This window comes from Haematobia irritans, chromosome 1, assembly GCF_050003625.1.
Source record: "Haematobia irritans isolate KBUSLIRL chromosome 1, ASM5000362v1, whole genome shotgun sequence".
In the NCBI taxonomy this organism is placed as follows: domain Eukaryota; kingdom Metazoa; phylum Arthropoda; class Insecta; order Diptera; family Muscidae; genus Haematobia; species Haematobia irritans.
In genome coordinates this window covers 9,333,475-9,360,244 of record NC_134397.1, presented here as the reverse complement: position 1 = coordinate 9,360,244, position 26,770 = coordinate 9,333,475, and the positions used below count along the sequence as shown (strand labels likewise).

General features: G+C 31.8%; 1 protein-coding gene across 4 annotated transcripts in view; it reads right to left on the bottom strand.

The window, feature by feature from the left end:
• The window catches only part of cno (adherens junction formation factor afadin), a 223,118-nt gene that overhangs the window by 154,784 nt on the left and 41,564 nt on the right, over positions 1–26,770 (bottom strand). The window contains exon 1 of one of the 4 annotated variants that reach the window (XM_075289176.1): positions 13,885–13,908. The exons of the other annotated variants lie outside the window; for them this stretch is intronic. The gene's annotated coding sequence lies outside the window, so the exon portion shown is untranslated. Of the gene's footprint in view, positions 1–13,884; positions 13,909–26,770 lie in introns of those variants that run through there. 4 annotated transcript variants of the gene reach the window in all.

Genomic DNA, 26,770 nt, shown 5'->3' with positions numbered 1-26,770 from the left:
CAATGTTTTTATAAAATTATTTTCGCGGCAAAAAATTAAATGGTCACGAAAATAATGTACATGGTCTTTATGGCAATGTAAAAGTTCTAGACATGTCTATACTTAACCTATAAAAATACTTTTTTCCCTGTAAAAAAGTCAAAAAATTGAATGGTCAGGTACACGATTTTCTCGACCATATAATGGTCTCAAATTCTATCATTTAAATGATAGAACATGTTTGTGGTATTTGAGAACCATTCAAATGCTTATTGCCACCATACATTTTTCTCAACTATTGGTTCATTGCTTCTAGAATTTGTTTCCTTAAATTTAGAACACACATTTTGTAAATTTGCACCCCTCTGTTAAAGTCGCATGTCTTTGAACTAAGGCTAATTTTCCTTAAAGTAAAGAAACACATTTTTGATTTAAAGAAATTGTCATTAAATTAACTGAAATATTGAAACTTTAGATTTAAGATAAAAACGCTTCAAATATAGGCTAAGACTTATTTTGAGGATTTACCATATTTGGTTTAAAGTTTTTTTTTTTGGAATTAAGAAAACATTTTGTACGTTGATGTATCCGTTTGGATTTTAAGGTGTCATTTATTTGTACATGAATAGCTTTATGAATATACCGCGGAAAGTGAATGAAAATTCGATAAATGGATTCTCTATCTTAATTTTAATTTTATTGATCTAGATTTAAAGCAGCATAGGTCGCTAAAAAATGTCTTTATTTTATAGAAGCCGCAACTTTGGTTCGGAATCAATGCCAAAATCCTAAAAGGAAGGTCAAAATCTTTGGATCCAAGTAAAATTTTTATGGAGTGTAATGTAACTTTTACAATATTACAATATTTATGAGTTACAAAATATTTCTCTAAATTATTAAACTTCCCTCGTTACTAATATGAAATCACACCCAAAATATAAATTGCCAATGCAATTTTTTTTCGAAACAATAAACGAAATAATTAAAATTGTCTAAAAACAAAACACTAATTCTCCCTTTTCACAAAAATTCACACTTCACAAAACAAAAAATGAATAAAGTTGAAGAAACCATGTTGATGACCTACAATAAAAAGTAATTACATTAAGTTGTAACAATGCGAACATTTACAAAACACCCAGCAACAACAATAATACCATAAAATTTCATAATCTTTTTTGATGTTCAATGTTATAAAGACGAAAGAGTAACAAAACAATCCATGTACATATTTCATAAATAGAAAGCTGTTCATCTCTGACATCAAGTGAAAGATGAAGAATTGAATTTTTGAAATTTTTTTATTTATTAATGAAAGCAATAAAAAAAATCATAAACACACACATACATACACTTGGATGTCAATGAACATTAACAACAACAGTACGTGAATTTGCACTATTAATCATAACATAAAACCTCTCTAAGCACGAATGAGAGTTGACTTTGGAGTTTTACCCTGAGGAACAACCGAACGCATTTTGAGATTAAGTTGTAAAATTGAAAGCAAAAGAAATTTTCAAATAGAAAAAGCTATAAATATTTGATAAAATGAGCATGGAGCAGGAAATCTGTGAAAAAAAGGAACCAGGAAATTGTAAACGAAGGGGGTTATGAAGAGAACAAGCAAGTAATTTTTTGCTGTTATAGCATTAAAATCTGAAAATCGTCATAAATGGGAATTCCGTTAAGATAAATTTTTGGTTGTGTATTATTTTAAAGTTTATGCAAACTTTGATTAAACCCTGAAAAAATATGCAAGATTATAATAAAAAAGGCTTTGTACACTCAGATAAGAGTGAATCCATCTTAAGTTTCAGCCTGGACGAGAAGTTAGTACACCCTAAAAAATCGCCTCTGTTCAAATAAAAAATTGTTTGCTGTGCTAACATATTGTGTGTTCACCCTAAGCATACACTAAAAAAAAATTGTACTGTCTATTTCACTAAAGCCAATTTAACTTTACTTTAGTTGATGGAATTATTATGTTTGGAGAAAGTTTTCGTTACTCTAATAATTTTTTGAAATAAATGAACTAAAAACAGGAAAAAATTATACACAAATTAAGCAAAAAGATTTACTAAATTCGTACTTCTCACAAAATAGTTCATTATTTCTTTAAATTTGTAAATTTTACCAAAAATGCGTCCATAATGAACTTCTTATGTCACTAAAGACATTCTTGCATTTTTGAACTCCAACTTTTTCCTTCAAATTGCAAAATTTTCTTTAACAAGTAAAAAAAATTAATTATGTCTAATAAATTTACTTGAATTTGTCGAAAAATATTTACTTATTTTTGTGATATCGGCGTGATGCTAGCGATTGTAATACTGTTTAGTTAAAATTTTCTAAAAATATTCAAAATTTTCAAAAAAATTTCTTCCTTGTGGCTTCACTGTTTTTTCAGTGTATCTTTTTGAAGTCCCAATAGTTAATTCTTTTCTCTCAATGTGCTCTCAATTCTAGAATATTATTCCCACAGCCCTACTGACTGTCGTCCTACTCTGGTTAGGTTAGGTTAGGTTGGGTGGCAGCCCGATGTATCAGGCTCACTTAGACTATTCAGTCCATTGTGATACCACATTGGTGAACTTCTCTCTTATCACTGAGTGCTGCCCGATTCCATGTTAGGCTCAATGACAAGGGACCTCCTTTTTATAGCAGAGTCCGAACGGCGTTCCAAATTGCACTGAAACCACTTTGAGAAGCTTTGAAACCCTCAGAAATGTCACCAGCATTACTGGTGACATTTCCACCGCTAAAAAACTTTTTGGTGTTCGGTCGAAGCAGGAATCGAACCCACGACCTTGTGTATGCAAGGCGGGCATGCTAACCATTGCACCACGGTGGCTCCTACTCTACTGGAGTACTTCTCCAAACTTTTTCTTTTCTGGTTTACCCCATAGTATTTTCGTCGTCCTTCCGACCATTGCATTAGTCCACTTCACTTTATGTGGTCATTCATGGGAGCCACCGTCGTGCAATGGTTAGCATGCCCCCTTGCGTACACAAGGTCGTGGGTTCGATACCTGCTTCGACCGAACACAAAAAGATTTTCAGCGGTGGATTATCTCACCTCAGTAATGATGGTGATATTTCTGAGTGTTTCAAAGCTTCTCTAAGTGGAGATCCCTTGTCATTGAGCTAAACATGGAATCGGGCAGCACTCAGTGATAAGAGAGAACTTCATTACTGCCACCTAACCTAACCAAACCTTGGTAATTCATCCGAATCATCCTCTATGCGCTTTCTCTTTTAACTGGCTCTTGTCGCCAGTTAATTCGCCTTTACGTTTTCTCATATACCGAGCCCCGGCACCCATATGTTGCATATCCTGCCATATTCCGAGTATTCCTTGATCATTCTCTTACATTATAATACGGTAGCCGATAGAACCGTAATGTCTGATATTGCCTTCATCTGACAATCAGTGAAAATATTCACGTTTGTAGACTCGTGTTATTTCCGGGCCAAGATCTTCCGTTATAGCACGCGCTTTTGCCTACAGGATTGTGCTGTGGTCCGGTAATCGCAATAGAATCTCTGTGTCTGAGTTCTCCACATATACGCCCCGTCGCGTCTTCCCATCCATCTTCAATCCATGTATCAGTTATTTATATCTGGCATCTGTACTCGGGTCCCATTGTCCCAGGTCCATATTACTGGCGTCTGAATAACACACTCGGTAACTATGGCCACCTCAAATACACGATAACGGACTAAAGCCATTCAAAAATACTCTACTCCCATTGTACTCCATTTTGTCATATTTGTGTGACTTTTTTTTCTTGCGTCACTTCATGACATATCTTTTACATTTTTGTGCCACTTTTTGTCATGTTGTGCCATTTATTCAATAATTCGCTTATTTTATTAAATATTTTCTTATCAATTTTGATACCAAATCCCATTATACGAATGTAAATGGGAGTTCGTCACCCTTTATTGCGAATGACACTTTTTGTGACACTCTTTAGAAATTCACAACATTAATGGTGATTTGCACTAGTCGCGCTATATACTCAATACCGAAATTAATTCATATTTATTTAAATCAAATGACTGATTTTACAAATTTCCTTATTTAATTATTTTTATAATCTATAGAATCTGTGAATATTATTATTATTCCCAAGCATAACATTTAAAAAATGTTGTACAATCTTTAGCCCACTAAAAATGGCATATTATCTACATTGTAAATATTTTATTCAGCATTTAGTCGGGGAACGGTAACATTTTATATGTTCTGGCATCCGGCAATCAGGCAATCAATCGATTACTGTCATTAAATATTACAAATCGGCTTCAAATGATTGCATGACAACCGTAAAGAAATAGCACAATTTAAGCATTAAATTTTGTGTGGGCGAAAAAAAAAATCCCATAGCAGCTTTGGATGATAGTTTTTTATTGTCTATTTCTCTAAATAAAAAAAAAAAATAAAAAAAAAAACAAAACAAAAAACTTTAAACTCACATTTTGTGCTTAATTAAGTATTTTGGAATATACATTTCGAGATAGCTCCCTGCTCACAAAAAAAAGACCATTGAACATATTGGCCTCCTAGTCTGATCTGGCCATATGTTAATGTGAAAGTTGTTTATTTTCTTGCCTCATGCTTCATGACCACCATAATGTCATGAAGTTTTATTAGGATTTCATGATCACTATGGCACCATAGTGAGAAATGACCAGTCTGTCAGTTACATAGACATCCAATAAACTTTGCTATTACCCATAGCAAGCTCAACCAAAAAAAAAAATAATAAACTTCCCAAGTTTAATTTAACAAACTGCACTTTTGGTATTGGAGAAATGTCATTTTATCCTCAGCAATGGCAATAAAAAAATCAATTACCACTCCAAAACCGACAACTAAGTGAAAAACTGTTAGTTTTTCATTCATGAAAAGCATTCGACAATGATGACAATAATGAGTGACCGCTGACGAGTCTATGACAATGAGTGTGACTGTGACGCTGATGTGTTGAAAATGTAGGAAAAAATGGAAATCCTCATAAAAATGAAAATTGTATGAGGGAAATTTCATTTTTTTTTCAGTTGTGGCAAAAAAAGTTGTATTCAAAAATGAAGTATGTGGAAACTGAGAGTAATCTATTAAGATTGAAAGAAAATTTGATGCATTGAAAACTGTAAATTAAATAAAAAAAAATTGAATAGGGCAAATTACAAACAATCTTGATTTATCATTATTGCAAACATATTTCGTTCATGAGAAAATTAAATTGAAATATGAAATGTTTATGAAATTTTCCATTAATGTATTTTTCATACCCGTTTTTATACACTAGTCTTTATATAGATTATTGCAATGCTTTTGGTAGCTTGTAAACAATATAATATAATAAGTTTTAAAGAAAATAAAATTTAGTTTGTCAACTCCTCGATTTAATTTTTTTTTGTTTTATATCCGCTTATCACAGTTGGAAGAATTCTACCAAAAATGGTATTTTTTTACTGTTTTGTAGATTGGTAGAATCCATGGGACTTCATAAATTTTCTATAGATAAATAAAAACTAATTTTTGAAAAGTTTTTTATAGAAATAAAATATTGACAAAAGTTTTTATAGAAATAAAATATTGACAAAATTTTCTATAGAAATAAAATTTTGGTAAAATTTTCTATAGAAATAAAATTTTGATAAAAATTTTCTATAGAAATAAAATTTTGGTAAAAATTTTCTATAGGAATAAAATATTGACAAAATTTTCTATAGAAATAAAATGTTGACAAAATTTTCTATAGAAATAAAATTTTGACAAAATTTTCTATAGAAATAAAATTTTGACAAAATTTTCTATAGAAATAAAATTTTGACAAAACTTTCTATAGAAATAAAATTTTTGTAAAATTTTCTATAGAAATAAAATTTTGGTAAAACTTTTCTATAGGAATAAAATTTTCACAAAATTTTCTATAGAAATTTTGGTAAAATTTTCTGTAGAAATAACATTTTGGTAAAAATTTTCTATAGAAATAAAATTTTGACAAAATTTTCTATAGAAATAAAATTTTGACAAAATTTTCTATAGAAATAAAATTTTGACAAAATTTTGTATAGATATAAAATTTTGGTAAAAATTTTCTATATGAATAAAATTTTCACAAAATTTTCTATAGAAATAGAATTTTGACAAGATTTTCTATAGAAATAGAATTTTGACAAGATTTTCTATAAAAATAGAATTTTGACATTTTCTATAAAAATAAAATTTTGACAAAATTTTCTGTAGAAATAACATCTTGACTAAATTTTCTATAGAAATAAAATGTTGACAACATGTTCTATAGAAAAAAATTTGAAAACTTTTTCAAAAGAAAACAAGTATATACGGCCGTAAGTTCGGCCAGGCCGAATCTTATGTACCCTCCACCATGGATTGCGTAGAAACTTCTACTACAGACTGTCATCCACAATCGAATTACTTGGGTTGCGGTAACACTTGCCGATGGCAAGGTATCTTAAAACTTCGTATTACCTTCTCAACAAAAGGCCGATTACGTACGTATATAATTCAGTTTGACAAAATTTTCTATAGAAATAAAATCTTGAAAAAATTTTGTATAGTATTAAAAATTTTGACAAAATTTTCTATATAAATAAAATTTTGGTAGATTATTTTTGGGGATCGGCTATATATAACTATAAACTGATAGGGACCAATTTTGGCATGGTTGTTAGCGGCCATATACTAGCGCGATGTACCAAATTTCACCACGTACCAACCGGATCGGATGAATTTTGCTCCTCCAAGAGCTACGGAGGTCAAATCTGGGGATCGGTTAAATGCGGGTTATATATAATTAAGACCGGTATGGACCAATTTTTGCATGGTTGTTAGAGACCATATACTAACACCACGTACCAAATTTAAACCGGATCAGGTGAATTTTGCTCTTCCAAGGAGCTTCGGAGGTCAAATCTGGGGATCGGTTTATATGGGGGCTACATATAATTATGGACCGATATGGACCAATTCCTGCATGGTTGTTAGAGACCATAAACTAACACCACGTACCAAATTTCAACCGAATCGGATGAATTTTGCTCATCCATGAGGCTACGGAGGTCATATCTGGGGATCGGTTTATATGGGGGCTTTATAGTTATGGACCAATGTGAACCAATTTTTGCAATGTTGTTAGAGCCGGATCAGATGAAATTTCCTTTTCTTAGAGGCTTCGCAAGCCAAATCTGGGGATCGGTTTATATGGGGGCTATATATAATTATGGACCGATGTGGACCAATTTTTGCGTGGTTGTTAGAGACCATATACTAACACTATGTACCAAATTTCAACCGGATCGGATGAAATATGCTTCTGTTAGAGGCTCCGCAAGCCAAATCTGAGGGTCCGTTTATATGGGGGCTATACGTAAAAGTGGACCGATATGGCCCATTTGCAATACTATCCGACCTACATCAATAACAACTACTTGTGCCAAGTTTCAAGTCGATAGCTTGTTTCGTTCGGAAGTTAGCGTGATTTCAACAGACGGACGGACGGGCATGCTTATGTTAGATCACCTCAAAATGTCACCACGACCTAGAATATAAAGGGTGATTCTTTTGAGGTTAGGATTTTCATGCATTAGTATTTGACAGATCACGTGGGATTTCAGACATGGTGTCAAAGAGAAAGATGCTCAGTATGCTTTGACATTTCATCATGAATAGACTTACTAACGAGCCACAACGTCGAATTTTCAGTGAATGGGCCCTAGAAAAGTTGGCAGAAAATCCGCTTTTTTATCGACAAATTTTGTTCAGCGATGAGGCTCATTTCTGGTTGAATGGCTACGTAAATAAGCAAAATTGCCGCATTTGGAGTGAAGAGCAACCAGAAGTCGTTCAAGAACTGCCCATGCATCCCGAAAAATGCACTGTTTGGTGTGGTTTGTACGCTGGTGGAATCATTGGACCGTATTTTTTCAAAGATGCTGTTGGACGCAACGTTACGGTGAATGGCGATCGCTATCGTTCGATGCTAACAAACTTTTTGTTGCCAAAAATGGAAGAACTGAACTTGGTTGACATGTGGTTTCAACAAGATGGCGCTACATGCCACACAGCTCGCGATTCTATGGCCATTTTGAGGGAAAACTTCGGAGAACAATTCATCTCAAGAAATGGACCGGTAAGTTGGCCACCAAGATCATGCGATTTGACGCCTTTAGACTATTTTTTGTGGGGCTACGTCAAGTCTAAAGTCTACAGAAATAAGCCAGCAACTATTCCAGCTTTGGAAGACAACATTTCCGAAGAAATTCGGGCTATTCCGGCCGAAATGCTCGAAAAAGTTGCCCAAAATTGGACTTTCCGAATGGACCACCTAAGACGCAGCCGCGGTCAACATTTAAATGAAATTATCTTCAAAAAGTAAATGTCATGGACGAATCTAACGTTTCAAATAAAGAACCGATGAGATTTTGCAAATTTTATGCGTTTTTTAAAAAAAAAAAGTTATCAAGCTCTTAACAAATCACCCTTTATATACTTTATGGAGTCTTAGATCAATATTTCGATGTGTTACAAACGGAATGACAAAGTTAATATACCCCCCATCTTATGGTGGAGGGTATAAAAAGTTGATCGATAACTTCTTATCTAGAAAGTGTTCGTACACACAAAAAAAATTTTTTCTGATTCAATCACGAAATTAATTGATCCAATTAATTTTTTAATTGAAATGTCTTCAATCACGAAAATGATAGTATCAATCATAGTTTTAATTGGGCATATAAAAAATTCTTGATTAAAAAATTAATTGATTTCATTACCAAATTTCAATTAATTTTTTAATTGATTCAATTAAAAATTTAATTGATGTTGATTGCAAAAATCAATTAATTTATTAATTAAAAAAGGTAACTATTTTCAATTACATTTTGAATTGGCTTCGAATTTTTATATGGATTAACAATTGATTGTTTGAAAAAAAAATTTAATTAAAAATTTAAAAAAATGTTCATCACTTTTTTATCTGACTTAGTCTTCCGAATTTGATTAAAAAGTTAATTGTATCAATCAATTTTTTAATTAAAAATTTTAAAATTTTCAATCATTGACTTAATTAACTTAATGTCTCTATCATGATTAAAAAGTTAATTGTATCAATTAATTTATTAATTGAAAAAATTTTCAATTTCAATTAACTTTTTAATTGGAAATATTTTGGTAATATTTTTTTCTGTGTATGGAAGCGTAATATAGAATCACATGCTTTCTCCGACCAAAACATTTTTGGAATTCAAGAAAATCGTGTTTTTGACACTGGCTTTTACAAAATTTTCTTCCCGCATGAGTATGTGTGTTTTGCCAAATTTCAAATAAGTTTGCTTAAGACTTTCAAATATTAAAATATTTTGTCAAAACTATTGTTCCATAAATCTGATATCAGCTCAATACGGTACACATAAAAGATACTAAATCATTCGCGGGGGTACTACGGTACTATAGTAAGTACTATAGTACAGCATTTTCCATTCCTGACTAGGTACGTTTGAGGTCCGACTTAGGTTTCACTTCTTGTCAACTTTTACTATAACGATTTTCGGGATTTGCCATCTAGCAACAGAGTATATTCAAACCTTCAGGCAGTCTGTCAGTCAGCCAGACGACATTTTCAGTTATGACAAATATGCTTAAATTATTTTCGAATTAAACAAAACTAATATATGGTAAAAAAGGCAATTGTCTACAGTTGTGCCTGACCATATCTATGTTTATAAATGGTTAAAATATGCCTACTACCAATCACCGTTGCAAGTACATAGGACAATTGAAGTTGCTTACATCCATTAACTTAAACATTTTCATGCCACTGTACATATAAGTTCAAAGCTATTTAAGCAGCTTTTAGTTGTTTAGGCCTAGCATGGACTAATAATCAACAACTAGCCTATAACAGTATAGAGGAAAGACCTCACTAAAACTTTACCAATTGCAATTGGTTACAGTTCGTCTTGTGTTTGTTTGTAATTCAATACTGGACAATTGTTTTGAATAATACCTTCCAAATGATTTGTTGACTAGGTTGTAATTCATACGAGCACCTATCTACTAAAAGGCAAAACAATCCAAGAAATCCCATAGCCAACTCCCTGTTTTCCGTCACTGATTTTTGTCTAAGCCATACATACCAAAGACAATTCAGCAAATGTGTCTAAGATAGTTGCCAATATTGATATTTATTACCTTTTCTACCCGGTATCGGTATGGTAACATCTTATCACCATCCAGACATTTGGGATAACCAGCAAATTGACGACATCGAAACAGGGAGTCGCCTTTCTTCGAGATTGAAATGGTATTTATATGCAATGGTTTGGTAAGAAGGAAACTTGAAGGCATCTACATCTTGTACACCATCCGAATCCAGACAAAGCTTTTCAGTACATTGACAAAATATCGACCTGGTAAATACACGCAAAAAATAATTCTTTCCACCCAAACGAAATTTTAGACAAACAAATATCGTTTCCCATGTGCTTTGCACTATAAGGAAGTTTGTTTGGGAGAAAAGTATATACTTTTTGTGATAAACGTCGATTCTTTTATAGAATGTAAACACAATTTCATACAGACTAACAAAAAAATATTTCCCTCACGTCTTTCTCACTTCCACGTGCTTTTTTAGTTCTTAGCACATTTTTCTGTAATACAAACTATGTAGAAGAAATTATTCGATTTTATATATATATATATATATTTTAATTTTACCTTTCGCCTGGACGGAGAATCGAACCGCGGACCATACAGTTTATAAGCCAACACACTATCCACTAGGCTACACAGAAAAAAATATCACCAAAATATTTTAAATTAAAAAGTTAATTGAATTTGAAATTTTTTTCAATTAATAAATTAATTGGTACAATTAACTTTTTAATCAAGATATAAACATTAAGTTAATTAAGTCAATGATTGAAAATTTTAAAATTTTTAATTAAAAAGTTAATTGATACAATTAACTTTTAATCAAATTCGGAAGACTAAGTCAGTTTATGATGATGATGAACATTTTTTTAAATTTTTAATTAATTTTTTTTTTTCAAACAATCAATTGTTAATCCAAATAAAAATTCTAAGCCAATTCAGAATTTAATTGAAAATAGTTACCTTTTTTTAATTAATAAATTAATTGAGTTTTGCAATCAACATCAATTAAATTTTTAATTGAATCAATTAAAAAATTAATTGAAATATGGCAATGAAATCAATTAATTTTTTAATCAAGAATTTTTTCTATGCCCAATTAAAACTGTGATTGATACTATCATTTTCGTGATTGAAGACATTTCAATTAAAAAATTAATTGGATCAATTAATTTCGTGATTGAATCAGAAAAAAATTTTTTTGTGTGTACGTAGCTGTTATTGTCATCAACAGAAAATTATCGCTATAGCCATCAAAGCACAAGCAACACAAACAGTCAAGCAGTTATAAATATAACAGCATAGTTTTCGGCACCCACGAACCGAAGTAAAAAAAAACTTTATTTGACACAAACATTTATTTCACGCGTGTCGCGACAATTTCGCACTCCTCTACTATATACAATTATGAACCGATATGGACCAATTTTTGTGTGATTGGGGATCGGTTTATCTTAGGGCTATATATAACTATAGACCGATAATGACCAAGTTTGCATGGATGTTAGCGGCTACATACTAACACAATGTAGCAAATTTCAACCAGATCGGATAAATTTTGCTCCTCCAAGGGGATCCGGAAGTCAAATCTGGAGATCGGTTTATATGGGGGCTATATATAATTATAGACCGATATGGACCAATTTTTGCATGTTTGTTAGAGACCATATACTAACATAATGTAGCAAATTTCAACCAGATGGGATAAATTTTGCTCCTCCTAGAGGCTCCGAAGGTCAAATCTGGGGATCGGTCTATATGGGGGATATATTTATAATTATGGACCGATATGGACCAATTTTTGCATGGTTGTTAGAGACTATTTACTAACACTTCGTACCAAATTTCAACTGGATCGGATAAATTCTGCTCCTCCTAGAGGCTCCGGGCTATATATAATTATGGACCGATATGGACCAATTTTTGCATGGTTGTTAGAGATCATATACTAACACAATGTAGCAAATTTCAACTGGATCGGATGAATTCTGCTCCTCCAAGAGGCTCCGGAGGTCAAATCTGGGGATCGGTTTATATGGGGGCTATATATATCTATAGACCGATATGGACCAATTTTTGAATGGTTGTTAGCGGCCACATACTAACACAATGTAGCAAATTCCAACCAGATCGGATAAATTTTGCTCCTCCAAGAGGCTCCCAAGGTCAAATCTGGGAATCGGTTTATATGGGGGCTATTAATAATTATGGACCGATATGGACCAATTTTTGCTTGATTGTTAGAGACCATATACTAACACCACGTACCAAATTTCAACTGGATCGGATAAAATCTGCTCCTGCAATAGGCTCCGGAGATCAAATCTGGGGATCGGTCTATATGGGGGCTATATATAATTATGGACCGATATGGACCAATTTTTGCATGGTTATTAGAAACCACATACTGACACTAGGCTCCCGAGGTCAAATCTGGGAATCAGTTTTTATGGGGGCTATATATATTTATGGACCGATATAGACCAATTTTTGCATCGTTGTTAGAGAACATATACTAACACCATGTACCAAATTTCAACTGGATCGGATGAATTTTGCTCCTCCCAGAGGCTCCGGAGGTCAAATCTGGGGATCGGTTTATATGGGGGCTATACGTAAAAGTGGCCCGATATGGCCCATTTGGAATACCATCCGACCTACATCAATAACAACTACTTATGCGAAGCTTCGACAGCTTGTTTCGTTCAGAAGTTAGCGTGATTTCAACAGACGGACGGACGGACGGTCATGCTTAGATCGACTCAGAATTTCACCACGATCCATAATATATGGGGTCAGTATTTCGATGTGTTACAATCGGAATGATAAAGTTAATATACGCCCATCCTATGGTGGATTCTCTTCACCCTCAAAAAAATATATATTTTGCTTCAAGCATATATATTTTCAGGATTGATCCAAACAAAATATTGTTTGTATTGTTCAAACATATTATGTTCCACCTTAGGGCATACAATGGTAGTAAAAAATGTTAATGAAATTTTCTTTGCGTGGATATATTTTTAAGGCGCCAATTGGTTACTTCCATTATTTTACTTGCAGCATACTCTCTTTCTAAACACATTTATGTTTATAAGCTATATGTTTATAAGCTATAACAAGGGCTTTAAAAGAGTTCAACAGAATCAATGAATACAATTTGGATTTAATGTTTAATATTGAAAAATTCGCTAATTTATTAGATATTATATATTTTTAGTTTTAAGTCCTAGTCTGTAAGTAATTTTTGTTATTCCATAGACTGAAATAAATAAATAAATTTCCAAATTAATATATGTTTGCATCTAAGCATATTATATTTACAAAGATTTTATGTCCCAAACATAATATGTTGTAACATATATGTCCCATACATGTTATAATAGTTTATGAACATTATATGTTTGCACTAAAATTTTGTGTTAAAAAATTTGAGTGCCAAACATATAATTTTTACATCCAAACATATGAAAAACAGTCTTTTTCGTCCATGTTTACTATGAATTTGTGAAATCGTTGCAACGATTGCCCCTACTCTTTTTTATTTGTTTTTAAAGAAATATTTGTAGCCACAAAATAAAACTTCCTTTTTTCTAAAATTTCGTTCCTCACATGTTGTCTTAGTTTGCGAATATTATTATTTGTTGAGTAACCGAAAAACCAAATGTAGTTTCACTCTTATATTTTAATAGTTACAGAAGTTTCCGCTAACTTACCCAAAAACAGAATGCAAAATCTGATAACTGAAGTAACAAAATAATTCTCACCTGTAAGATAAATAAAAAGAAAAAAATTAAAAATTGCCAAAACAAAAGTAATAAAATATTTTGTTGAACAATTAATCACGTCGAAAACAAAAGTCTAGAAATTTATTATTTTATAGCAAATTAGGTTAAATTCACTCTTTCTTTTTAATAATGTTTTTATGTACGGTCTTCCCTGCATATATTTGTTAGAGTCGATGATGTTGTATTCTTTATTTACATATCATATGTGGTTTTCTGGTCACTCCCTGTGGTGGTAATGGTCTGCGGTTTAGAGTACCATAACACTTGGCATTTTTTTGCTAAATAATTCAAAGGTATGGTTGATGAACATATGTGACTTGTAAAAAAGTTGTGTTAAAAGGTTATTGCACAAAAAAAAAACACAAGGGGGACGCAAATAGTTAAATGAAAATCTCCCCATGCAGAAAAAAAAACAATGTCTCATGGTGTTAAGGCACCATAACCATTACCTATTTAATTAGGCCAGGAAGCAATTAAACATGAAAAAAAAACATACAAGATTAAAAAAGAAAATCAGACAAATCATATATCATAGAGAGAAAAAGCGGCCGAAGGCAGAAAGTTTAATGGCAACGAGTGATGAAGAATCTTATTAAATGGGTCCCAGATCTATACATCCGCTTTACACAATACAGACATGTGGTTCATTGGACTCAATCGAATGAATAGTAAAACTAAATTTAAACAAGTAAGGAAAGTCTAAAGTCGGACGGGACCGACTATATTATACCCTGCACCACTTTGTAGATCTAAATTTTCGATACCATATATTTTATTTTTAGTAAAAAAATATGGGAAACATTTAAATCTGAAGCAATTTTAAGGAAACTTCGCAAAAGTTTATTTATGATTTATCGCTCGATATATATGTATTAGAAGTTTAGGAAAATTAGAGTCATTTTTACAACTTTTCGACTAAGCTGTGGCGATTTAACAAGGAAAATGTTGGTATTTTGGCACACATGACTATATTACTAATTGTACTCCTAGTGCAAAATTTCAACCAAATTGGGCCAAAACTCTGGCTTCTGGGGCCATATAAGTCCATATCGGGCGAAAAATATATATGGAAGCTATATCTAAATCTGAACCGATTTCAATCAAATTTGGCACACATGACTATACTACCAATTGTACTCCTTGTGCAAAATTTCAAGCTAATCGGGATAAAACTCTGGCTTCTGGCTCCATATAAGAGGATATCGGGCGAAAGATATATATGGGAGCTATATCTAAATCTGAATCGATTTCAACCAAATTTGGCACACATGACTATACTACCAATTGTACTCCTTGTGCAAAATTTCAAGCTAATCGGCATAAAACTCTGGCTTCTGGGTCCATATAAGTGCATATCGGGCGAAAGATATATATGGGAGCTATATCTAAATCTGAATCGATTTCAACCAAATTTGGTACGCATAGCTACAATGCTAAATCTACTCCCTGTGCAAAATTTCAGCCAAATTGGGCCAACACTCTGGCTTTTAGGACCATATTAGTCCATATCGGGCGAAAGATATATATGGGAGCTATATCTAAATCTGAACCGATTTCAATCAAATTTTGCACACTTGACTATACTACTAATTGTACTCCTAGTGCAAAATTTCAACCAAATTCGGCCAAAAATCTGGCGTCTGGGGCCATATAAGTCCATATCGGGCGAAAGATATATATGGGAGCTATATCTAAATCTGAACCGATTTCAATCAAATTTTGCGCACTTGACCATACGACTAAGTGTTATGTTTGTACAAAATTTCAAGCAAATCGGTATAAAACTCTTGTTGCTGGGTCCATATTAGTGCATATCGGGCGAAAGATATATATGGGAGCTATATCTAAATCTGAACGATTTCTTCCAAAATCAATAGGGTTCTATTCTGACCCAAATTAGGAACATGTGCCAAGTTTGAAGGCGATTGGACTTAAATTTCGACCTAGACTTTGATCACAAAAATGTGTTCACAGACAGACGGACGGACGGACGGACAGACGGTTATATCGACTCAGGGACCCACCCTGAGCATTATTGCCAAAGACACCATGCGTCTATCTCGTCTCCTTCTGGGTGTTACAAACATATGCACTAACTTATAATACCCTGTTCCACAGAGTGGCGCAGGGTATAAAAATATATATCCAGGCCAGCTCGATCTACATATACCCCCTAATGATAAATCCATCGAATTTTACTCAGCTAGTATATTGAAAGAAGAGGTTTCATGTTCAACGAACGAATTTTTGACAAAGTTTTCTTTTGAGTCTAGAAACAATACCTTAAAAGCGAATAAAAAAATATTATTGGAAGGAAACCTTGTGATAAATTCGCATTTATTTGCTCATAAAGAAAATGTCCAGGAGGTACTAAAAAATTGTAGCTGTCGACTGTCTGTCTCTCTATGGAAATCCACTTTAGACGAAATTTGGTATGCAAGTCCAATTTCGACGAATTTTTTCAATGAAAATTAATTATCCAATTTCTACGAAATGTTCTTGGAAAATCCAATTTGGACCAAATTTTCTATAAAAATCCGATTTAAACAAACTTTCCATGAAATTCCAATTTCAACGATAAACAAAATATGGTCACATATGTAAAGGGTGATACGGTCAAAATTTGGTCAATATAAACTTGACGTATTTCTTTCAATTTTGCATTTAAAAAACCTGAACACCCCTCATTTTGAAGGTGTGTGTGTGTAGAATGTTGCTCCTATTTTGATTTTGGAATTCACTCTTCAGTTGTCAAAATGCCGTCCAAGCAAGAAGAGCAGCGTATCAAAATTTTGCTCGCGAATCGCGAAAATCCGAGCTACTCGCACGCAAAGCTGGCAAAATCGCTAAAAGTTGCCAAATCAAACGTTACAAATGTACTTAAAGTGTTTGGGGAACGTTTGTCGACAGCCAGGAAGTCTGGATCGGGGGGAAATCGAAAACCGGAAGCCGCTGAGACGACAAAGAGAGTTGCCGGTAGTTTCAAGCGAAACCATAACCTCTCTCCGAGATGCCGCAAATAAGCTGGGTGTATCGTCTACAACCGTGCATCGAGCCAAAGAACGAGCCGGACTATCGACTTACAAGAAGGTAGTGACTCCAAATCGCGATGATAAACAAAATACGACGGCCAAAGCGCGATCCCGGAGGCTGTACACGACAACAAGCCAGCAGTTTTATACGGCAAAAGGAAGGGGAAAGGTAGCAGATATTTTCAAGCACATAAAACTGTCAAAGTTCGCAAAGAAATATCTGGTTTGGCAAGCCATCTGTACCTGTGGCTTGAAAAGCAGCATTTTCATAGCTTCCGGGACTGTCAACCAAGAAATTTATGTGAAAGAGTGTTTGAATAAACGTCTGCTGCCTTTCCTGAAGAAACACGGTTGTTCCGTACTGTTTTGGCCGGATTTGGCAACTTGCCATTACGGTAAAAAGGCCATGGAGTGGTACGCCGCCAACAACGTGCAGGTGGTTCCCAAGGACAAGAACCCTCCCAACACGCCAGAGCTCCGCCCAATTGAGAAATACTTGGCTATTGTCAAGCGGAACCTAAAGAAGACCAAAAAAACTGCTAAGGACGAGCAGCAGTTCAAGGCAAACTGGCTTTCTGCGGCGAAGAAGGTGGACAAGGTGGCTGTAAAAAATCTGATGGCAGGTGTCGAGCGTGAAGCCCGGCAATTCGGATTTGGAAAAGCGAAAGCCTAACTGAATATTTTTCCTGAATGTTATACTAATTGAACTTGAAAAAGAAATTTAATTTGATTTTTTAAATAAACGATTTCACCGATTTACACGCGTTTTTTTTCTTGACCATATTTTGACCGTATCTCCCTTTAAATGTTATGATTTGGAAAAATAAATGATTTTCTTTAACACCCATATGCAAAAAAAGTTAAAGAAAACTTCAAGCCTACTTTTGCCATATAAATTCATTCGACAAACTGTCAGTAACTTGTTTTGCAGGTAGGCATTTGTCTTTAAGACAAAAAAATCTCTTACAATTTTGATTTTTAAATTCCAAACCCGAAATAATTTTCTTTTCTATGTTCACACTCAGCGTTGCCACAATGAATTCTTTTTTTTTGGGCCAACATTTTTCCAAAATTGGACCAAAATTCGTACGAACGGACGATTTTTCCAAATTAAATTAATAAAAAAAAGTTAAAATTTTTCCAAAATTTTACTTCGATAGAAAATTTTGTAAAATTTTTTATTTCTACTCAAAATGTTTATTTTTATTTATTTCTATATACAATTTTGTCAAAATTTTATTTCTATAGAAAATTTTGTCAAAATTTTATTTCTATAGAAAATTTTGTCAAAATTGTATTTCTATAGAAAATTTTGTCAAAATTTTATTTCTATCGTAAGTTATCGCAAAATTTTATTTCTATAGAAAGTTATCGCAAAGTTTTATTTTTATATAAAATTTTGTCAAAATGTTGTTTCTGTAGAAAATTTTGTCAAAATTTCATTTCTTAAGGAAATTTTGTCACAATTTTATTTCTATATACAATTTTGTCAAAATTTTATTTCTATATACAATTTTGTCACAATTTTATTTCTATATACAATTTTGTCAAAATTTTATTTCTATAGAAAATTTTGTCAAAATTTTATTTCTATAAAAAAATTTGTCAAAATTTTATTTCTGCAGAAATTGTTTTCAAGATTTTATTTCTATAAAAAATGTAGTGAAAATTGTATTACTATAGAAAATTTTGTCACAATTTTACTTGTATATAAAATGTCGTTAACATTTAATTTCTATAGAAAGTTATAAAAAATTTTCTTCCTATACAAAATTTTCGCATAATGTTGTATCTATACAAAATTTATTTTAAGTTTATGGTTTTCTTGATTTTGATGATTTTCTTCTTTACTTTTAGTTCATTTTTTCTTCTATGAGAGGGTATAATTTCGTGAACTGCAGTTAAAAAATACACCAGGGCATTAAATTCCCTGTTTTTAACAACGCTTTGTGGAAAATCTCAAAATGTGGAGTATAATTTAGTAAAATTTTCGTACGACGTAGTTCATTCTTGCGACAAAACATTTTACTTTTTTCGGTATATTATCATTATACCCACCACCATAGAATGGTGACGGGGGTATAATAAGTTTGTCATTCCGTTTGTAACGCATCGAAATATCGATTTCCGACTATATAAAGTATATATATTCTTGATCAGGGAGAAATTCTAAGACGATATAACGATGTCCGTCTGTCCGTCTGTCTGTCTGTCTGTCTGTCTGTCTGTCTGTCTGTTGTAATCACGCTACAGACTTCAATAATGAAGCAATCGTGCTGAAATTTTGCACAAGCTCGTCTTTTGTCTGCAGGCAGGTCAAGTTCGAAGATGGGCTATATCGGTCCAGGTTTTGATATAGTCCCCATATAAACCGACCTCCCGATTTGGGGTCTTGGGCTTATAGAAATCGTAGTTTTTATCCAATTTGCCTGAAATTTGAAATCTGGAGGTATTTTATGACCATAAAGAGATGTGCCAAAAATGGTGAGTATCGGTCCACGTTTTGGTATAGCCCCCATATAGACCGATCTCCCGATTTTACTTCTTGGGCTTATAGAAACCGCAGTTTTTATTCAATTTACCTGAAATTGGAAATCTAGAGGTATTGTAGGACCACAAATACGTGTGCCAAAAATTGTGAGTATCGGTCCATATTTTGGTATAGCCCCCATATAGACCGATCTCCCGATTTTACTTCTTGGGCTTATAGAAACCGCAGTTTTTATTCAATTTATCTGAAATTGGAAATCTAGAGGTATTGTAGGACCACAAATATGTGTGCCAAAAATTGTGAGTATCGGTCCATATTTTGGTATAGCCCCCATATAGACCGATCTCCCGATTTTACTTCTTGGGCTTATAGAAACCGCAGTTTTTATTCAATTTACCTGAAATTGGAAATCTAGAGGTATTGTAGGACCACAAATACGTGTGCCAAAAATTGTGAGTATCGGTCCATATTTTGGGATAGCCCCCATATAGACCGATCTCCCGATTTGGGGTTTTGGGAAACCGTAGTTTTTATCCAATTTGTCTGAAATTGGAAATCTAGAGGTATTTTAGGACCATAAAGAGGTGTGCCGAAAATGGTGAGTATCGATCCATATTTTGGTATAGCCCCCATATAGACCGATTTCCCAATTTACTTCTTGGGCTTCAAGAATCCGAAGTTTTTATCCTATTTGCCTGAAATTGGAAATCTAGAGGTATTTTCGGGTCACAAAGAGGTGTGCCGAAAATGGTGCGTATCGGTCCATATTTTAGTATAGCCCCCATAAGAACGATCTCCCGATTTAACTCCTTGGGTTTTTAGAAACCGCAGTTTTTATCTGATATGCCTGAAATTGTAAATATTCTGGTATTTTAGGCTCACAAAAACGTGTATCGGATTAAATTTTTATCGGTCCATTTGGTAATGCCTCCATATAGACCGACTTCACTTCTTGAGGGTGTAGAAGGCGCACTGATCATGAAAATTGTTTGAGACTCAATGTAAAATTTCCAGATTTTACTTCTACAGATTTAAGATTTCAAATCAAGACGTTATTTTATAATTTTCTTGCACACTTACAAGAGATGTTAATGATTCCTCTAAACCTCAAACAAAAATGGTTCTTATAAATCCAGAATCTGATATAGTCCTCATAGGTGAAATCTTTAAATTTATCTTCGGGTTGTGTCCTCAAGTCCTCAAGCCCTCCTGAAAATTCAAAGGAAACCCTAATATTTGGTTCATGGTGGTGGGTATTTAAGATTCGGTCCGGCCGAACTTACTGCTGTATATACTTGTTTTACATACATTTTATATCACAATACAATTAAAAAAACATTTTTTATTATTTCAAGAAGTTCCATTTCATTCTTATTTATTATTCTATTTTTAGTTTACTTTTCTAAGTTATTTACAATTTATTACTCCAAAATCTATCCTGCTAAACTGTACCTAATTTAATTAAACCCTTAAGTTTCTCACACTTTGATGGAATATCATTATTGTGTGTGAGTGTGTTGTTTTTTTTTTTATAAAAACCTCAATAAGTTGAGATACACACCGGCTTCAAAAACTACAACAAAAAGTGATAGACTAAAACTAAAAAAGAACGCCCTCAGGTGAATGGGAAAATCCTTGTGTTCATTGTCCTTTTCTTTCGATATGGACATTGTGTGATCGCCGTTCAGCTTGAGTTCACTTGAAAAATACACGAGGGGATTTGTGGACATATGTTTTCACAACATTCCATTTGAAAATGAGTCAACAAATTTTTATGGAAATTATTTTCGTAAATGTTTAACAAAATTAAAAACTTTACGAAAAAAAAAACAACTATATACCCGGATGAATCAAAAGATTCAAATGTGAATCGTATATGGAAAACCACCCTTGTTTGAATGTACAATCGGAGATGACAGAAGCGAAAACAAAAAAAATCTAATTCATTTCGAATGTTATTTTATTTTCTACCTGTCTCTAAGTTGTTATGAAAGAGAGAGAGGCCCCAGTGTCCGTCCTTTGATACCTTTTTACCCAAAACGAATTTGAGCACAGCGATCTTTGATTTGATCATGATTTTTATCATAAACATCATATTTTGAGAGAAAAATAATTATATTGAACAGAGACGTGTTGCCAATACTTAATGGAGGGTGCATTATACTGCCAGTCTGCGTTTTGATGGGTTTTAAATGAGAAATAATGGTACTTTAGTAAATTTTTCCTACACGTTCACTTTAATCTAATAATTTACGAGAATTTCTCGTGGTGACTTTGAAGGAAAATTTCTTTTAACGACGAACTATTTTTATAGAATTTTTTTGTGGATTTGATTTCCACAAAAATGATGACAAAAACTATTCTGCGAAAATCAAATTTCGAAAAAACTTTCTAGGAAAATCCAATTTTAACAAAATTTCTTATGCAAATAAAATCCAGACGAAATTTGCTATATAAAAAGAATTTCGAAAATATCTTCTAAGAAAATCAAATGTCGATGAACTTTTTTATTTTTTATTATTTTTATTATTACTTTTTAATTACATTTAAGTTTCGATTTAAGATTTTGTCTTTACTTTAAAAAATTTTGTATTGATTCCGAGCCAAAGTAGCGGAGAATACAAGTAAGGATACTTTTAAAACACAATTCTCTTTTAAATTTGGATTTTTTGTACTTGCTTCTAGGAAGCAAATTTAAATTTTTCGCTTTCTCAGCTTTTTATCTTCATACACGCACAGAAAAAACATGTTTGGACATGGTTGCCGCATCCATTTAATGCTTATTTAGAGTATGTAATGGTCGCGAAAACCATGTATTTTGTCTTTGTAAAAATAATTTTCGAGCGGAGAAAAATATATGTTGGCAATAAGCATTTAAATGGTTCTCAAATGCCGCAAATATGTTCTATTATTTAAATGATAGAATTTGAGACCATTATATGGTCAGGAAAATCATGTACCTGACCATTCAATTTTTTTACTTTTTTGCAGAGAAAAAAGTATTTTTATAGTTTACGTATAGACATGTCTACAACCATTACATGGCCATAAAGACCATGTACATCAGGGATGGAAAATGCAGTACTATAGTACTTTTTTCAATACTTTTTCACCTTGGTCAGTACCGTAGTACCCCCGCGAATGATTTAGTACCTTTTGTGTAGACATTTTTGAGCCGATATCAAATGTATGGTACAATGGTTTTGACATAATATTTTAATATTTTGAGGCAGTCTTTAACAAACTTATTTGCTAATAGTCTTTTTCAAATTTGGCAAAGCAGACAAGTTCATGCGGGAAGAAAATCTCGATTTTTATAAAAGCCATTACAGTCACGGTCGAAACTTGAGAGAAAAATAATCTACCAACATTTGGAGAAAATCTTACCAAAAACTATCAAAAAAATATTATTTTGCAAAAATTAATTTCTTCAGAAAGTTTTGTCAAAGTTTTGTTTCTACAGAAAATATTGTCAAAATGTTTTCTTTTGGAAAATTTTGTCAAAAATTTATTTTTTTATTTTTTGTCAACATTTTATTTCTATAGAAAATTTTGCCAAAACTTTATCTCTATAGAAAATTTTCTATCGCAAATTTAGTCAAAATTTAATTTTCATAGAAAATTTTGTCAAAATATTATTTCTATAGACAATTTTATCAAAATTTTTTTTCTATAGAAAATTTTGTAAAAATGTTATTTTCATAGAAAATTTTATGAAAATTTTATTTCTAAAGAAAATTTTGTCAACATTTTATTTCTAAAGGAGCCCTTGACAATAATTTTCCAACAGAATTTTATTTGAAATTTAGTGAAAAGTACCTTTTCGCTTAAAAAAATACCTTATTTGTACCTTCTTAAAAATTGTATTTTCCATCCCTGATGTACATTGTTTTCGTGACCATTTAATTTTTTAATTTTTTTGCAGCGACAAGAATTTTATAAAAACATTAAGCACGATTTTCATTTTGCGCGTCAGTCGTGTGTTGATTATTTCTTGGAATGGACGGAGAATACGGATTTACTGTGTTTTGTGTTCATTTATTTATTCAGAAGTGGCACGTGGTTTTATGTGAACACAAAAAAGGAAAGTGTAATTGAAAAATGTACCTGTTTTTTGTTCTGCATTTTGCTATATGGATCATTTATTTTTATTTGCAGTTACATGATGCCTGAGTTTGTACATTTGATGGGCACGATGTAAATATGGAATAATTACTTATTGTTGACATTGAAATAAAATAGTGTGTAAAAATATATGATGTTTGCTTGAACGGCATTATAAATACAAATAAACAATGAATTAGTTTATAAATAAATAAAAACAAATAAATAAAGTTAATTTTGTGTTTTCTTTTCCCAAGTGGCGTCCTTTTTTCGACGACGAAAAAAGTTTTTTCATAAAGATCAAAACATTTTAGGTTGTGACAATGTTCTTTTAACTGGAAGAAAAACATTTTGAATGAATACCAAAACATTTTAAATCGTGACCATTGTCTTTTAATGGAAACAAAATTTTTTTTATTAATATAATAACATTTTAGATGAGGACAATTGTAGGACAATTGTATTTTTCTTAGAACCATGTTCACTGAGCCAACATGGTTGCAGGTTAAAATGTTACATGGTCGCCGCAAAAATAGCTGCTATCATATTATTTTGCTCTTCGAATATGATTGTGACAATCATGTTTCTTCTCTGCGTGTATGCTGTCAAAGTCCTTTAACGACAACTTTATTTTCCAAATTAAGAGTCGATAGTAGAAATTATGCTATGTTTCAAATAAAAAATTTCTTTTGAAAACCTTATTTTAAGGTTTTGAAAAACATGTCCTATATTTGAACGATTTTTTGTTTTGTAGTCAAGATGCAAAAAAACAAAAAATTTAAAGACAATTTCATTAAATTTAAAGAATTTTTCTGAATTATTAAAGTCAAGTTGACCTTAGCCCTAACATTTTTTCTTTCATGTTATGATACCCATTTTTAAGTGAAATCGCTTAATCATAAGGACAATACGACTTCATTGAAAAGTGTGTCGACTTTTTGACAAGGAAATAAACTTGATATTAGAGAAATGCGTCTTCTATGCTAAGCAAAATTTGTATTCGTATTTTAAAGACATGAAATCTTCGACCTCACGACAATATATTTTCAGTGTATGAACATCCAATTTCAACAAATTTTTTATGAAAATCAAATTTCAAACAAAGTTCCTATGAAAATCCAATTTCGACGAAGTTTTCTATGTAAATCCAATTTCGACAAAAAATTTCAACAAAAATTATTTTTCAAAGAATTTTTCGAACATTTTTTATGCAAATCCAATTTCGATAGAAATTTGCAATGAAAAATAAAAAAAAAATTGGAATATCTGAGTTTGTCGAATTTTTTATGTGAAATGTATACCAATGCATTTTTTCATTGAATATCAAATGTCGACGAAATTTGCTAAAATAAATCAATTTCGATAGGTTTTTTTATAGAAAATCCAATTTCAATAATATTTTTATAAAAATCAAATTTCACCAAAATTTTCTAAAAAGCACCAGTTGTAATAAAATTTTCTATAAAAATCCAGTTCCGATGAAATTTTCTATGAAAATCCAATTTCGACGAAATTTTCTATAAAAAAAAATCCATTTTTAATAAATTTGGATTTTCACACAATTTCCAATTTCGACGAAGTTTTCTTTAACAATCTAATATCTATGGAATTTCAATTTTAAGGGAATCGTTAATGCATATTTTTTTATAAAAATCTAATTTCGAGAAGTTTTCTATAAAACTCCAATTTTAACAAAATTTTCTATAAAAATCCAGTTCCGACGAAATTTTTTTATTTCAATTCTATTTTGACAAAATTATCTATGGAAATCTGATTTTGACGAAATTTTCTATGAAAATCCAATTTCAATGAAAAAATCTAACAAGGACGTAATTTTTCTATAAACAATCAATTTTGACCAAAAAAAAAATGAATCCATTCTCTAATAAATTTACTGTAACAATACAATTTCAATGAATTTTCTATAAACATCCAATTCGACGAAATTTTCTTAAAAAATTTAATATATATCGAATTCCAATTTCGAGGGATTTTTCTTAAAAATATGTATTTTTTAAATTCAATTTTAATGCAATTTTCTATAAAAATCCAAATTAGTGGAAATTTTCTATACAAATCCACATTCTGCGAAATTTTCTACAAAAACCCAAATTCGGTGAATTTTTTTCTAGCAATCCAATTTTGACGAAATTTTGTTCAAAATCCAATTTCTACACTGAATAAAATATTTAAGTGTTATTAAAGATTACGTAACCTAAATTTTAGGATGCGAAATTTACAAATTATTAAGGACAAATTTCTTTAAAATAATGAAATTTTAAATAAAATAAGGTTTATAATCTTTGCTTCAAGAATTTGTTTCCTTAAATTTAGAACACACATTTTATAAATTTGCATCCCTGCGTTAAAGTCGCATGTCTTTGAACTAAGGCTAATTTGCCTTAAAGTAAAGAAAAACATTTTTGATTTAAAGCAACTGTCCTTAAATTAACTGAAATATTGAAACTTTAGATTTAAGATCAAAATGCTTCAAATATAGGCTAAGACTTATTTTGAGGATTTAGCGTCTTTGGTTTGAAGTTTTTTTGGAGTTGAGAAAACATTTTTTACTTTGGAGTATCCGTTATAATATGGATTTTTAAACTGGCATTCGCTTCGTGAGTACCTTTATTAATAAAACGCGAAAAGAGAATGAAAATTTGATAAATGAAATCTGTATCCTAATTTTAATTTTATTGGTCCTAGATTAAAAGCCAGATAGGTCGCTAAAAATTTCTTTATTTTAAAAAAGCCGCATCTTTGGCTCGGAATCAATACCAAAATCCTTAAGGGAAGGTCAAAATCTTTGGATTCAAGTAAACTTTTTTATGAGTGTATGAAATATTTTATAATCCAATTTCAACGATTTTTTTGTGACAATTAAATTTCCTAATTATCAATACGATCTAATATTAATTTATTATATAACAATAATACAAATCTACGAAGAAAATATTTTGGTAAAAGTTTTCGGTCTATGTGTTTTCATAAGATCCATCTCTGTAATTATATCAGACAATTTGATGTCATTAAAATGCATTTAAGCTCATTAACATGTTGGAGTACTAACGTGGTGACAGTACTGCTTCTTCAGACTTCTAGTTCGCTCTCTACCGACAGACAGCTGATTGTGCAGTTTTCTTGTACTGCTGCCTGTCAGCCAGCGGAGATGCAAACAGCCAGTTGT